Here is a 12,888-nt window from a genome sequence, read left to right as displayed (position 1 = left end):
TTCTAGGAGAAGGGAACGATCGCGCAACAGGTCATCCACGCGGTCGAGACGCCGACACAGGAGGCACAGGTCTCGCTCCCATACGAGTTCCTCGGGGACCAGGGACTACTCTCCGACTTTGTCGGGGTCACCGGAGACAAGGGTGTCGCCGGTTGATGATCTGGTGGCCTTTCACGATGTCCTGTTAAGAGGTGCAGCAAAATTGGGCATCTCGTTGACGGTGCCCACGCCCAAGACATTGGTAATTTTCGAGACGCTGCACCAGAAACATCTGTCTCGTCCATTATTGCCACTGATGCCGGACCTGGAGGATCCGGCCATGGACCTTTTTCTCACCCCGGCAGTCACTAAGGCGGCCCCCTCGAGACTACAGAAAAAATACCGGGCTCCCGATTCTGATCCGGCTTTTCTAAGAGTGGAACCTCCTCCAGATTCTGTGAGTGGGACGGCGGCTCGCATGCTACCACCCCGCCATCCACAGTCCCCCCTGACAAAGAGTCTAGATGGATGGATTCGGCTGGTAGGAAGGTGTGTGGACGTCGGCGACCTCCATGAAGGCTGCGAGTGCCACAGCCCTGTTGGGACGCTATGACCGTGCCCTCTGGGACTCCCTCCAGCAGTTTGCGGAACACCTGCCTCGTGAGAAGAGGGAAGATTTCCAGGAGGTGTTAAATGAGGGGATGCTGGTGGCGAATCAGATCATCAGCGCTGCAGCCGATTCGTCCCGCTTGGCGGCACATGGCTTCTGCCATGGGATTAACCAGCGACGGCACGCCTGGCTCCGCCTTACGTCTCTGAAACCTGACGCACAGCAAAGGGTTGCCAATCTTCCATTCTCTGGCGAAACCCTATTTGGGAAACATGCGGATGACGAAATGGCCCGCATGAAGGCAGAGTCCTAAACACTCACGGCTGTGGGTCTGGAAAAGCCCAAAGAGACAAAGAAGTAGTACCGCCCGTTCCAAAGACGGTTCGGTGGAAAGGGCAGAGGGCGTGGCCAAGCTTTGGGACAGCAACAGCAACAACAGCAGCAGTTCCGAAGGCCGTTCCAGAAGCGCCCGAAGGGCAGAGGCGGCCAACAGTCGGCACCAGCGACCAAAGGCCCGGCCGGGTCTAGGCCCTGAGCACTTACTTCCCCCGAAAACGTTACCCACTGCGGTGGGGGGAACCATTCAATTTTTTCTGGCAGAGTGGAGAAAAATTACTTAGGACAAGTGGGTGCTGAATATTGTTTGCAATGGATACAGTCTTCGGTTCACCAGCCCGCCTCAAGCAATTCCACCAGTCAGCTTGCAGTTTCAGCTGCGCGAGCTTCAGGCGGAGGCCGATATCCTGTTAAGGAAAAGGGCGATAGAAGACGTACCTCTGTCTCAGAGAGGAAGAGGTCTGTACTCCCGGTTCTTTCTGGTCCGCAAGAAGGACAAGAACGAGTTCAGGCCCATTCTGGATTTGCGACAAGCAAACAAGTGGATTCGCAGAGAGAAGATTTGCATGCTGTCGTTGCATCAGATTTATCCTCAGTTGCAACAGGGAGACTGGCTATGTGCTATAGACCTACAGAATGCGTACTTCCATTTGCCCATTGCACACAAACACAGGAAGTTCCTGCGATTCCAAGTCGGCACCAATCATTATCAATACACAGTACTCCCATTCGGACTAAAGTTTGCGCCGAGAACATTCTCGAAGTGCACGGCGGTTGTAGCAGCACACCTGAGGAAGAACAAGGTGTTTGTCTACCCGTACCTGGACGATTGGTTGATCAAGGCCTCCTCCTTCTCAGAAGCTCGAGCACACTTCCAGAAGACGTGCGTTCTCTTGAACAAGCTGGGGTTGCACATCAACATGTCCAAGTCTGTCCCAACTCCGGTCCAATGCATACAGTACTTGGGAGCCTCCATCAATACGCTGTCAGCAAGCGTGTCTCCTTCGGAGGAGCGACGGTTATCACTCCTTCGGAAGGCTCAGGCTCTAATGACCACGCCATCTACAACAGTAAGGACGATGTCTTCTCTACTGGGATCGATAGTCTCTTGTATCTTCCTAACGCCACACGCACGACTGCACATGAGACCGTTGCAAGAGTGCTTGGAGGACCAGTGGGATCAGAGGAAAGGATCTTGGGACGACAAGATACGACTGTCTCTGCATGCTCTTCAGTCTCTGAAGTGGTGGTGTTCAGCGGAGAATCTCCTCAGAGGGGTTCCATTCCACAAGGACATTCCCACGCAGACTGTCGTGATGGATGCTTCTCTCCAAGGTTGGGGGCGCACTCCAGAGACTTACCGATTCAAGGCACGTGGTCCCTGATGGAGGCCACGTATCACATCAATTTCCTGGAACTCAGAGCTGTTCACTTGGCAATGAAGGCCTTTCATCAGTCCTTTCAGACCAACTCTTTGCTTGTACAGACAGACAATACGACCACGATGTATTACCTCAACAAGCAGCGGGGTTCGAGATCACTCACTCTGTCACAGGAGACGCAGGCGATCTGGCACTGGCTTCTGGCCAGAGGACTGACGATAACGGCTACCCATCTACCAGGTGTGCAGAATGTTCAGGCGGACGCACTGAGCAGACTAATTCAGGAAAACCACGAATGGGTCATAAACTACGAAGTACTAGGAGAAGTCTTCGCAAGGTGGGGGACTCCAGACGTAGATCTGTTCGCCACCGCCGAAAACAGCAAATGCCGAGACTTCGCCTCCAGGTACTACCAGCAGGGGACGCTGGGGAATGCGTTATGGATCAACTGGTCGAACAACTTTCTGTACGCTTTTCCACCCATTCCCCTGATTCCGGCGGTACTCATCAAGCTGTCCCGGTCCAGGGCTCGGATGATACTCATTGCCCCGGAATGGCCCAGACAGTGGTGGTTCACGGACCTGCTTCACCGGTCTCTCCTTCCTCACATACGGCTGCCGTGCAGGCCGGACCTTCTCACGAAGTTCGGGGGGCAGATGTTGCACCCCAACCTCTCGCCTTTGAGTTTGGTGGCATGGCTCCTGAGATGGCCATTTGAATCTGCCCGAAGATTGTATGGACATACTTAAGGAGTCTAAGAGACCTTCCACTCGGACCTCCTATGCTTACAAGTGGAAGAGGTTCTGTATCTGGTGCAAGTCCAAGAACTATGACCCGACGACGTGCAAGGAAGACGTCATCCTTCCTTACCTTCTACATTTGGCGCAGTCTGGACTTAATGTTCATTCCATTAAGGTTCATCTGGCTGCATTGACTGCCTACAGGAAATGCCCTTCACAGACTTCCTTCTTCCAGATCCCTGTGATCAAAGATTTTTTGGAAGGCTTGAAGAAAGTGTTCCCTCCTGTCAGGCTTCCTTCGCCTTCATGGGAATTGAACGTGGTGCTGTCCAGATTAATGAAGGAGCCTTTTGAGCCTATTCATAAGGCTTCGTTGCAGCACCTTTCCTGGAAGGCAGCATTCCTCGTGGCCAGTACATCGGCCCGCAGGGTGAGTGAAATTCAGGCGTTGTGTTGCCAAGAACCTTATACTGTATTTCATGCTGCTACGGTTGTTATGCGTACTCACCCTAAATTTCTTCCCAAGGTTATTTCTGATTTTCATGTCAACCAGACTATAACGTTGCCTACGTTTTTTCAGAATCCTTCCTCTCCAGCGGAAAGGTCTCTGCATTCCCTGGATGCTAGGAGGGTGTTGAAATTTTATCTGGATAAAACCAAAGATATTCGTAGGTCTGACCAATTATTTGTCAATTATGGATCGGTCAGGACGGATCTTGCTACCTCTAAGCAGTCCATCTCTAGGTGGATTGTGTCCTGCATACAGTTGTGTTACCAAAAAGCTAATAAGACCTTAGGGGGTAAACCTAAGGCTCATTCCACCAGGGGGAAAGCTGCAACGACAGCTTTGCTCCGTAATTTTCCGATTGCAGAGATCTGCAAGGCGGCCACTTGGAAGTCGGTTCATACCTTTGCTAAGCATTACTGTCTGGACACTGATGCCAGGGCAGATGCTCAGGTTGGGCAGGCTTCGCTGCGGAATTTGTTCGCACAATAGTGGTGTTAATTTTCTTCTCTCCACCGCCGCTTTGGTGTGGGGATGGGCTTGCCATTCTATTCACTAGATTATGACTATACACAGAGATCCCCTACTACAGAAGGAGTAGTTTCTGTCCTGTAACTCCAGTTCTGTAGTAGGTGTATCTCTGTTATAGTCATAAGTGCCCGCCCTCCTCCCCGGTGGAGAAAGATATTCATGTAAGGAATGCTACAGGTCTGGCGTGTTACGCCTTCAAAAAGAACTGAAAGTAAAAGGGACCTGCTGTGCATTCTGGGATACTGGGAGAAGTTCTGGAAAGTTCTCTTAAAGGCACAGTATCCTATTCAAGCCACATAATGGCAGCGTATGGGGCTTGTCTGTCCATGCCTTCCTCTCTATCATTCCAGAGGCTTTTACTGGTAGAGGCAAGTTTCTCTATGGAAGAAACTGGGCAGGATGTGCTGTGTGTGTGGTTTTTCTGGTGGAATTTCTAGTTGGAGTACTGGACAGTGTAGCCTGTGGATATAGGCTGCATTATTTGCCTTTAAATTCTCTCTTAAGTGTCATTGCAGTTCTGCATTTTTTGACAATTTAAGAGATTATTTTTGATTGCCGGGGTCCACGCACATGGGCGGGACTATTCACTAGATTATGACTATAACAGAGATACCCCTACTACAGAACTGGAGTTACAGGACAGAAACTACTCCATACTTACTCTCTTAAACAATCACTTATAGGAACACCTACTTATTTGTACAGGAACTCTTCCAATCTCTCACTCTCACATATACTCACTTATATACACCAATTTTCACATATACTAGTTTAAAACATATGTAGTTACTCAAAAATACACTATTGAGACAGTCATTCACTCACTAACACACCCATACACACACTCTTCCACCTATACAGTCCTGCACACATGCTGTCTTCAACACATACAAACAGTGAGACACTCATTCATGCATCTATGCACTAAGTAATACCCCCCACCGAACCATAGACACTCAGACACTCATACTGATACTCAAAAAACCAACTAATAACCCATATAGACACTCATGTAGCTACTCACCAACCCATGCAGCCACTTATACACAAAGTGAGAGACTGATACATATATTTACATATTTAAACATTACTCACTAACCCATGTATTCGCTAACATACACTTAATCAGTCAGTTATACAATCAATTTTACAACAAAAAAAACATCCATTTAGACACTTATATACCCATTTATTCTTCCATCGACCTTGAGATATACATTTATAAAACATATTTAATTTTCTGAAAAACACACATTCACTGGATGATCACATAAGTGATTTCATGAGTGATGTAATATGTGACCTCATCAAGAGTGCATTGCGGGCGGGCAAGTTATAGTTAGCTGAACTAACTATATCAGGGGAATTTCTATGGTTTTGTACGAGTGAAATGTCCAACTAACTATAACGCCCCTGAAACCTACGTTTTTTCTGTGAATTTCGAAGGTTTTTTAAATGCTAATTTCTAACTATAACGCGCCTGAAACCTATGGTTTTTTCAGTGAATATATATATATTTATTATACTATGTATACATATGAAAATGTCTTGGTCTGCCTGTTTGCATCTGTGGCACGGATAAAATGTGTGTAACTGACGTCAACACACTAACGAGGTTACTCTTATGGCTCCGATGACGTCATACAGTGTCGCGAGCCGAGCCGTGCTACTATGACGTCCTCGTCGACGTGGGAGAGCTAGTAAAGAATTTCCGTGGAATGCTGGTCGGGGGATATTCACCTAAGTGTTCAGTCTAGTCCTTTGGGAGAAACTGTTTATGTTGCCACTCCAGAAACCGAAACCAGTGATCCGAGGGCAGAGGCCCTGCAGATGGCACATGAGGTGGGGTGCCCAGTCATGTGCACCAGCGGGGCAACAAAGAGACAAGCAGCACAACCCACAAGAAAGGTAACAAGGTCACTGAATAACACAGGATCTTCTCTTTGTATCTGGCAGGAACAACAAAGTTAAAATGCCCTAGTACCAAAATGTAGAATTAGTGCTACAACGGCTTTCAAGAGGACCTGTGATGCCGCTTCTGCCTCCCGTACCCTGGAGGCGGCACATGGGTCCCGCGGTATGGTCATACTGCGGTGGGACGCACACTCATTGACCTCTCTTGGCACTGCTCCACACTTCGGGGAGGACGCTTTCCATTAGCTCTGTTTTCTGATGACATGTCGCGCCAGCCCCATCCAACAGAACTCCTTTAGATCCAAACAGACTCTTCCACTCTCTCACCAGAAGTGAAAACCAGGCCACCTGGACACTTTCATAATTCAACAGCCGGGAATGCACTTGTCGGTAAAAAAAAGACCTTACTTCCTCCTAATCAATCAAATAAACGTCTAACTGAAGAACAGGGGCCAGCTTCTATCTGTTAACAGCCGTTACAATGACTTTTTTACTTTGCGATACCATTACAACACATGCATTACCACGTTGTACATCGCGAAGTCATTAATACGCATTTATTTAGAATGCATGATCATTTACCACGCATGCCTTTACAACAAATTTTGTTGTAAAGGTATTTATGCGTTCTAAAAAACATGTAGACGATCCACGTTGTTGTAAGGAAACAGAGGCAGTTCCATTTCCTCACAACGACGTGCACCGCCCCTCAGAGACGACGTGAAGCTGGAATCACGAGGAGAGAAGAACCACGAGGAGTGAGAGGGAAGGGGGATTGGGGATGGGGTGGTGGTTTCTTTTCTAGGGTTTAGGGTACTGCAGTGGTGTTTGGGTAGTGTAGGGTGTTGTGCTCGGGGGAGTGTCTAAGGGTTTAGGGTAGTGCAGTGGTGTTTGGGTAGTGTAGGGGGTAGTGGTTTAAGGTTTAAGGTAGTGCAGTAGTGTAGGGGGTCATGCTAGGGGTAGTGTTTTAGGGTTTAGTGTAGTGCGGTGGTGTATGGGAAGTGTAGGGGTAGTGCAGGGGTAGTGTTCTCGGGTTTAGGGTAGTGCAGTGGTGTTTGTGTGGTGTAGGGGGTAGTGCTGGAGGTAGTGTTTTAGGGTTTAGGGTAGTGCAGTGGTATTTGGGTAGTGTAGGAGTTCATGCTGGGGGTAGTGTTTTAGGGTTTAGGGTATGGCAGTGGTGTTTGGGTAGTGTAGGGGGTCGTGCTGGGGGTAAATTTAGGGTTTAGGGTAGTGCAGTGGTGTTTGTGGTGTGAGGGGGTCGGGTTGGGGGTAGTGTTTTAGGGTTTAGGGTAGTGCAGTGGTGTTTGTGTTGTGAGCAGGTCGTCTTGGAGTTAGTGTTTTAGGGTTATAGTGTAGGGGGGTTTAGGGTAGTGCAGTGGTGATTGTGTAGTGTAGGGGTCATGCTGGGGGTAGTTTGTTAGGGTTTAGGGTAGTGCAGTGGTGTTTCCGTATTGTAGGGGTAGTGTTTTAGAGTTCAGGGTAGTGCAGTGGTGTTTGTGTAGTGTAGGGGGTAGTGTCTTAGAGTTTAGGGTAGTGCAGTGGTGTTTGTGTACTGTAGGGCGTCATGCTGGGTTCTAGTGTTTTACGGTTTAGGGTAATGCAGTGCTGTTTGTGTACTGTAGGCGGTCGTGTTTCAGGATTTAGGGTCGTGCAGTGGTGTTTGGGTAGTGTAGAGGGTCGTGCTGGGGGTAGTGTTTTGGGGTTTGGGGTAGTGCAGTTGTGTTTGTGTAGTGAACAGGGTCGTGCTGGGGTAATGTTTTAGGATTTAGGGTAGTGCAGTTGTGTTTAGGTAGTGAAGGGGGTCATGCTGGGGGTAGTCTTTTAGGGTTTTGGGTAGTGCATTTGTGTTTGTGTAGTGTAGGGGGTCATGCTGGGGGTGGGTTTAGGGTAGTGCAGTGGTGTTTCTGTAGTGTATGGGGCTGTGATGGGGTAGTGTTGTAGGGTTTAAGGCAGTGAAGTGGTGTTTATTTAGTGAAGGGGGTCGTGCTGAAGGTAGTGGTTTAGGGTAGTGCAGTGGTGTTTGTGTAGTGTAGGGAGTTGTGCTGGCGGTAGATTTAGGGTTTAGGGTAGTGCAGTGGTGTTTGGGAAAGTGTAGGGAATTGTAATAGTGGTAGTGTTTTAGGGTTTAGGGTAGTGCAGTTATGTTTGGGTAGTGTAGGGTGTCGTGCTGGGGATAGTGTTTTAGGGTTTAGGGTAGTATGCCCAACCAGCCACAATATCCTTAGACTAAGGAGATCCTGACTCTTTTGAACGCTCCGCCAATTGAATAATTTGGGTCAAGGGCCCTACCACGTCCAAGACCTACCAATTCCTTTCTTGGGATCCCTCATATACTTGGAGAAAAAGGTACAAAGTTTCTCATCAATTTCAGGCGTGTGTGCCACCTTCCCCTTCAGTGAGGGCCTGGGGCATTCGCCCCTCATCCTATTCCTGACCTCCCTTTCAAGGGGTTGATGGATTTACCCCCCCCCCCCTCATCACATAGGAGTCCACTCCGCCGACCAAGGATGGTAAATTTGGGTAGGCTCGAACATGTCCGAGTGGATCCTGTCTCCAACCAGGGACTGAGAGGAGTGGGACTCTGGACGCCAGGAATGCCCGAGTCCTTATCCTCAGCGGAGGAGAAATCGTCCTCCGATACACCCTCTCCCTCTGAGGGAAACCCACTGCCAGGGTCTACAATAGTGGTGACAGCGTCGCAATTTTCTCTGGGCTTCTCCTCCTCCCGGCAGGGGGCATGATTTAGCATCTGCGCACTCTTGAGGAAAGTCTCCGTAAATGTATCAAATCCTTCCAAGTGCCCCGCATTATACTTAACGGCCCTTTTATTCCCCATCTGGGAGCTACTGGGGACCACCACCACCAGATCCGGGTCACTGAACATCCCAGGGATGCTTTTCGCCAGCTTATGAACCTGATCCCTAAGAGGAGCCAGCGCCAGAGCGAGAGGCTTGGTCCACTGCTGGAGGGAGAAGTTGGGGGGGCATTCCTCCTCCACGTCCTGGTAGGAGTAAAAATGGTCTTCTTGAGAAGACATGATAGCAGAGTGTGTGAGCACAGAACAAATGCCCTTAAAATCCTTATGGCAGCCCCCTCGCCGGTGCTCAACAGCTGGGCTTTCCCGGACTAGACTGAGGCGCAGTAATAAATACCACCACCAGGTGCCGCTGGTCACTAACGTGTCCGGGTGGGGAAATCACTGTGTAGTGGTGTCAAAATTAGGCGAGAGTTGGTCGGGAATGGAGCAGACACTTAAGGAGTGACCAGATTCCCAAACGTGCGCAAAGACCAGCGGGAGTGCTCAACGGAGCTGCCTCGCTCGGACCAGACGCGCCCGACAGGATCTCACTGCACACAGATCGCACAGCGGGAGAAACTGTGAGGGGTAGAACGCGCTCGGGCAAGAGGCTGCTGCACAAGGAATATGAAACAATAAAAAGGCAATAATGTTAATAAAGTGCACAAGAAACCGCTATACAAACAGCAACAAAGCTAGATTAAGCCAAGAATGTAAGGAATGCACTTAACTGACGAGCAGTGAAGAAAGAGGAAGTGGAAGGGACATCACGATATTATATACGATGGACTGTGATATGACTGGACTATAGTTGCCTTAGGGACTACCCCCCTAATGGTTCATGGGTTGTGTAGTATTTTGTTTATTGACTGTTGTGTTTTGTTTTCTTTGAACTGCTATGCAAATAAAGTGAGGAAAGATATGCATAATCCTCGCCTCCGTGCTGCCATGGAAATTATTAAACTGTATTCGATCTGATTTAGAAACATAGATCATAAAAGTGTACATAAAAAACTGTAAATCCTCTTAACTAATACAATACAGTGAGAATTAATTAAAACCAGTAGGAAAAAACAGGTGTTACAAAGCCCGGTTCAGAGCAACTTCAGGTTAACAGAATTGTAAAGTTCAATGTTTCGCAAGATCAATCTCATGTACTTCGTGCAAAATACGCAATAAGGAGTCCAAGTAAGATGTAAAGCTCCAATACCTGACCAGTCTGCACTATATTAAACTGCAGAAAAACTAAAAATAAAAAGTGTTTTGCACACTGTCATTGGGCTATATGTGGGCTACATCTGGGTGATATTTGTGCTACATTTGGGCTATTTTTTTCTCTGGTGGCCATCTTGGGAGACTTATTTGTTATGAAGTTTCCTAATTTCCTCATTTGCTGAAGTCTCCTCAGTAGGAAATGCTTTCAGTTTTTTTACTTTGATTCCATCAAGAAGGCATTCAGATGTGTCACACATTTGCCATAAAATAAGAATGTTAGCTTTCTAGTTATTCATTAGATCACTGTAGTAAAGCTACTGCTCACCAGGAAGTTAACTGGAATTCTACTACTGGTATGGAAAGTGATTGTTTCAATCTGCATGTCAGAATTTTCTAATGAAATAGAAGAGGATTTGAGATCTCACTTAAAACATGCCCTACATTTTCTTTCAGCAGCACTAACCATAATTTCTAAGGCAAAATGAACCCCCACATTTTGTTCCTTTTTAAATTAAATGTTCTAAGTGTTACCAGTTTATTCCAATCAAGATGGCTTCAGGTGTGCCATCTGTTTGGTAAGGGATCAGCCAAACTCCACAGGAGCGAAGATAAACACCCCTAACTTCCAAAAAACAGTACCCAGAATGGAATGTGATATAACCACTCTTAGGAACTGCTCTCCAAAAGTATGGGGGAATAAAACCAAGGAGTGTCCACCACTCTCCCCATACGTGGTTGAAGAATGTTGAGGAGTCTGTAGCAGCCAGGAACAGGTGCTGGAAAGAAAACAATAACAATACACTATCTTTCTATATACTCTATATCCTGGTAATACATTGATATGAGTTCAGTGTCTTATCACACTTACCCCAGATCTTTAGGAGGGCAGCATAAAACAGGAGTTTCAGAAAGGGATCCAAAGCAGTAGCGTGATATCAAATGTTTTCAATATATCACTGTTAATTGTGCTGAATGAGGACACTCTCACACACCATTCATACCAGGAGAGTTTGTGGTGGTAGAAAATGAAACAATTTAAGTACCCCCAAATAAGGAGAAAATTAATAGCGGACCTCCTCAGATAGGATACAATAACTACAGGGGGCCAAGAGGCTAGGGGGAGGAATTGAGATGTTCCGGCCAGCTCTACCGACAGAGGAGAGCGGAGCAGACACACACTCAAGAGGTGTGACGTCCGGCTCCATGGGAAAGCACGGAGCGACACAGCAACACACTCAGGCAAGGGTTTAGAAAAGTGAGGTCCGACTCCAGAGGAACATGATAGAGCGGAACAAACCAACGTTCAAAATTAGCATGTGCAGACACATAAACAAAGGGTCAAGCAAGATGAGGCAATCTCCGCTAGAAAATGCAGCACTAACAGAAACATAAAGCAGCAAAGGGAAGAGCTGCCAACACACAAAATACCAAACTTCCAGGATGGGAAAACTTCCAAAAGAGCACCAGGATCGAGCACGAAACTCAGGAGAGGAGACGCAGGACGCCACTCGGGAAACGCGGAAGTGAGGGGGGGCATGGTCACGGACGCGGTCAGTAAGCCAAGCGTCGGCTTACGTGATAGTCGTCTCTTTAGAAGGGTTTAGGGAGCGTCTGTAAAGTATTGTTTTCTTTGTGTTTGCTCAGACCCTGAACGCAAATCAATGACTCCCGCTTTGCCCCTGAACCCTAACAGCCATCATTTTGTCATAAGTAAGACTGTTAGCGCTCTAGTTGTTCTTTAGAATACTCTGGGAAGCTGCAGTAGAACAAAAAGGCATCAACTGACAGGCTGCTCCTGTTGAAATATAACAGGAAGATATTTGAGATCACACTTGAAACAGGTCCTAATTTTTCTTTCTACAGCACTAACCATAATTTCTATGACAAAATGAACCCCATCATTGTATTCCTTTTTAAATTAAGTGTTCTAAGTATTACCAGTTTATTCCACTCAAGATGGCTTCAGGTGTGCCATACTTTTGTCATAAGTAAGGCTGTTAGCACTCTAGTTATTCTTTAGAACACTCTGGGAAGCTGCAGTAGAACACAAAGGAATCAACTGACAGTCTCTGCCCTTGTTGGTTGTAGATGTTTTACTGAGAATGTCAGACTTCATTCTCACATGACAGAGAAAGATAATGTGAATTTACAGAAACATGCTCTCATTTTAGCTTGTGGAGCACCTTCCAAAACTCTATGTGACAAGCATGTGAAAATAGTTTTCTCTCAAACATGATTCATGATATCCCAGCAGAAGGTTTTTTTCACAGGGTAAAATCACCTTAGAACACACCACAATTCCTGAAATTAGTATGGTACCATCAACAAATGAATTCTAATGTAACTAAAGTCTGTTATCACTCTTAATAGTTCTCCTTTTGGTAACCCTCAAAATCTTCGATTCACTACAATGCATTTCAATGGGGAACTATCATGTATATTGGTCCCAAAATGGCTGCCAGCAATTCCAGGATAAAGTCCTGTCAGCCAATCAGATCTCACAATGACAATTGTGGTTAGGTTCCGCCCAGATATCGATATTTTTTCTTTTTCAAATTTCTCAGGAACTACTGAACGGATTTACACCATTTAACAAGAAGAGTTGTTTCTGAACCAAGGGCTACCTTTTTGCCACATTTGGTGTAGTTCTGTTCAGCAGTTCAGGCTGTAGCCGCGGCTAAAGTTTCCTATGGGAAAAACATGTTTTGTGACCCCCCTTTTTTCTCGGCCCCTGCTTGCCGAATCACCCCGAAACTTTCCAGATAGGAGCAGACCAGAGTGGGCCATAAGTTTTGAAAATTTCGCGAACATTAGTCAATCAGCGCCAAAGGTATTGGGAATAGAATTTTGCGATTTTCCTATGGTAACTAGGTCCTAAC

This window comes from Lissotriton vulgaris, chromosome 7 (genome assembly GCF_964263255.1).
Source record: "Lissotriton vulgaris chromosome 7, aLisVul1.2, whole genome shotgun sequence".
NCBI classification, from domain to species: domain Eukaryota; kingdom Metazoa; phylum Chordata; class Amphibia; order Caudata; family Salamandridae; genus Lissotriton; species Lissotriton vulgaris.
The sequence above is the reverse complement of the archived record's forward strand: the minus strand, read 5'-3'. Positions refer to the sequence as shown.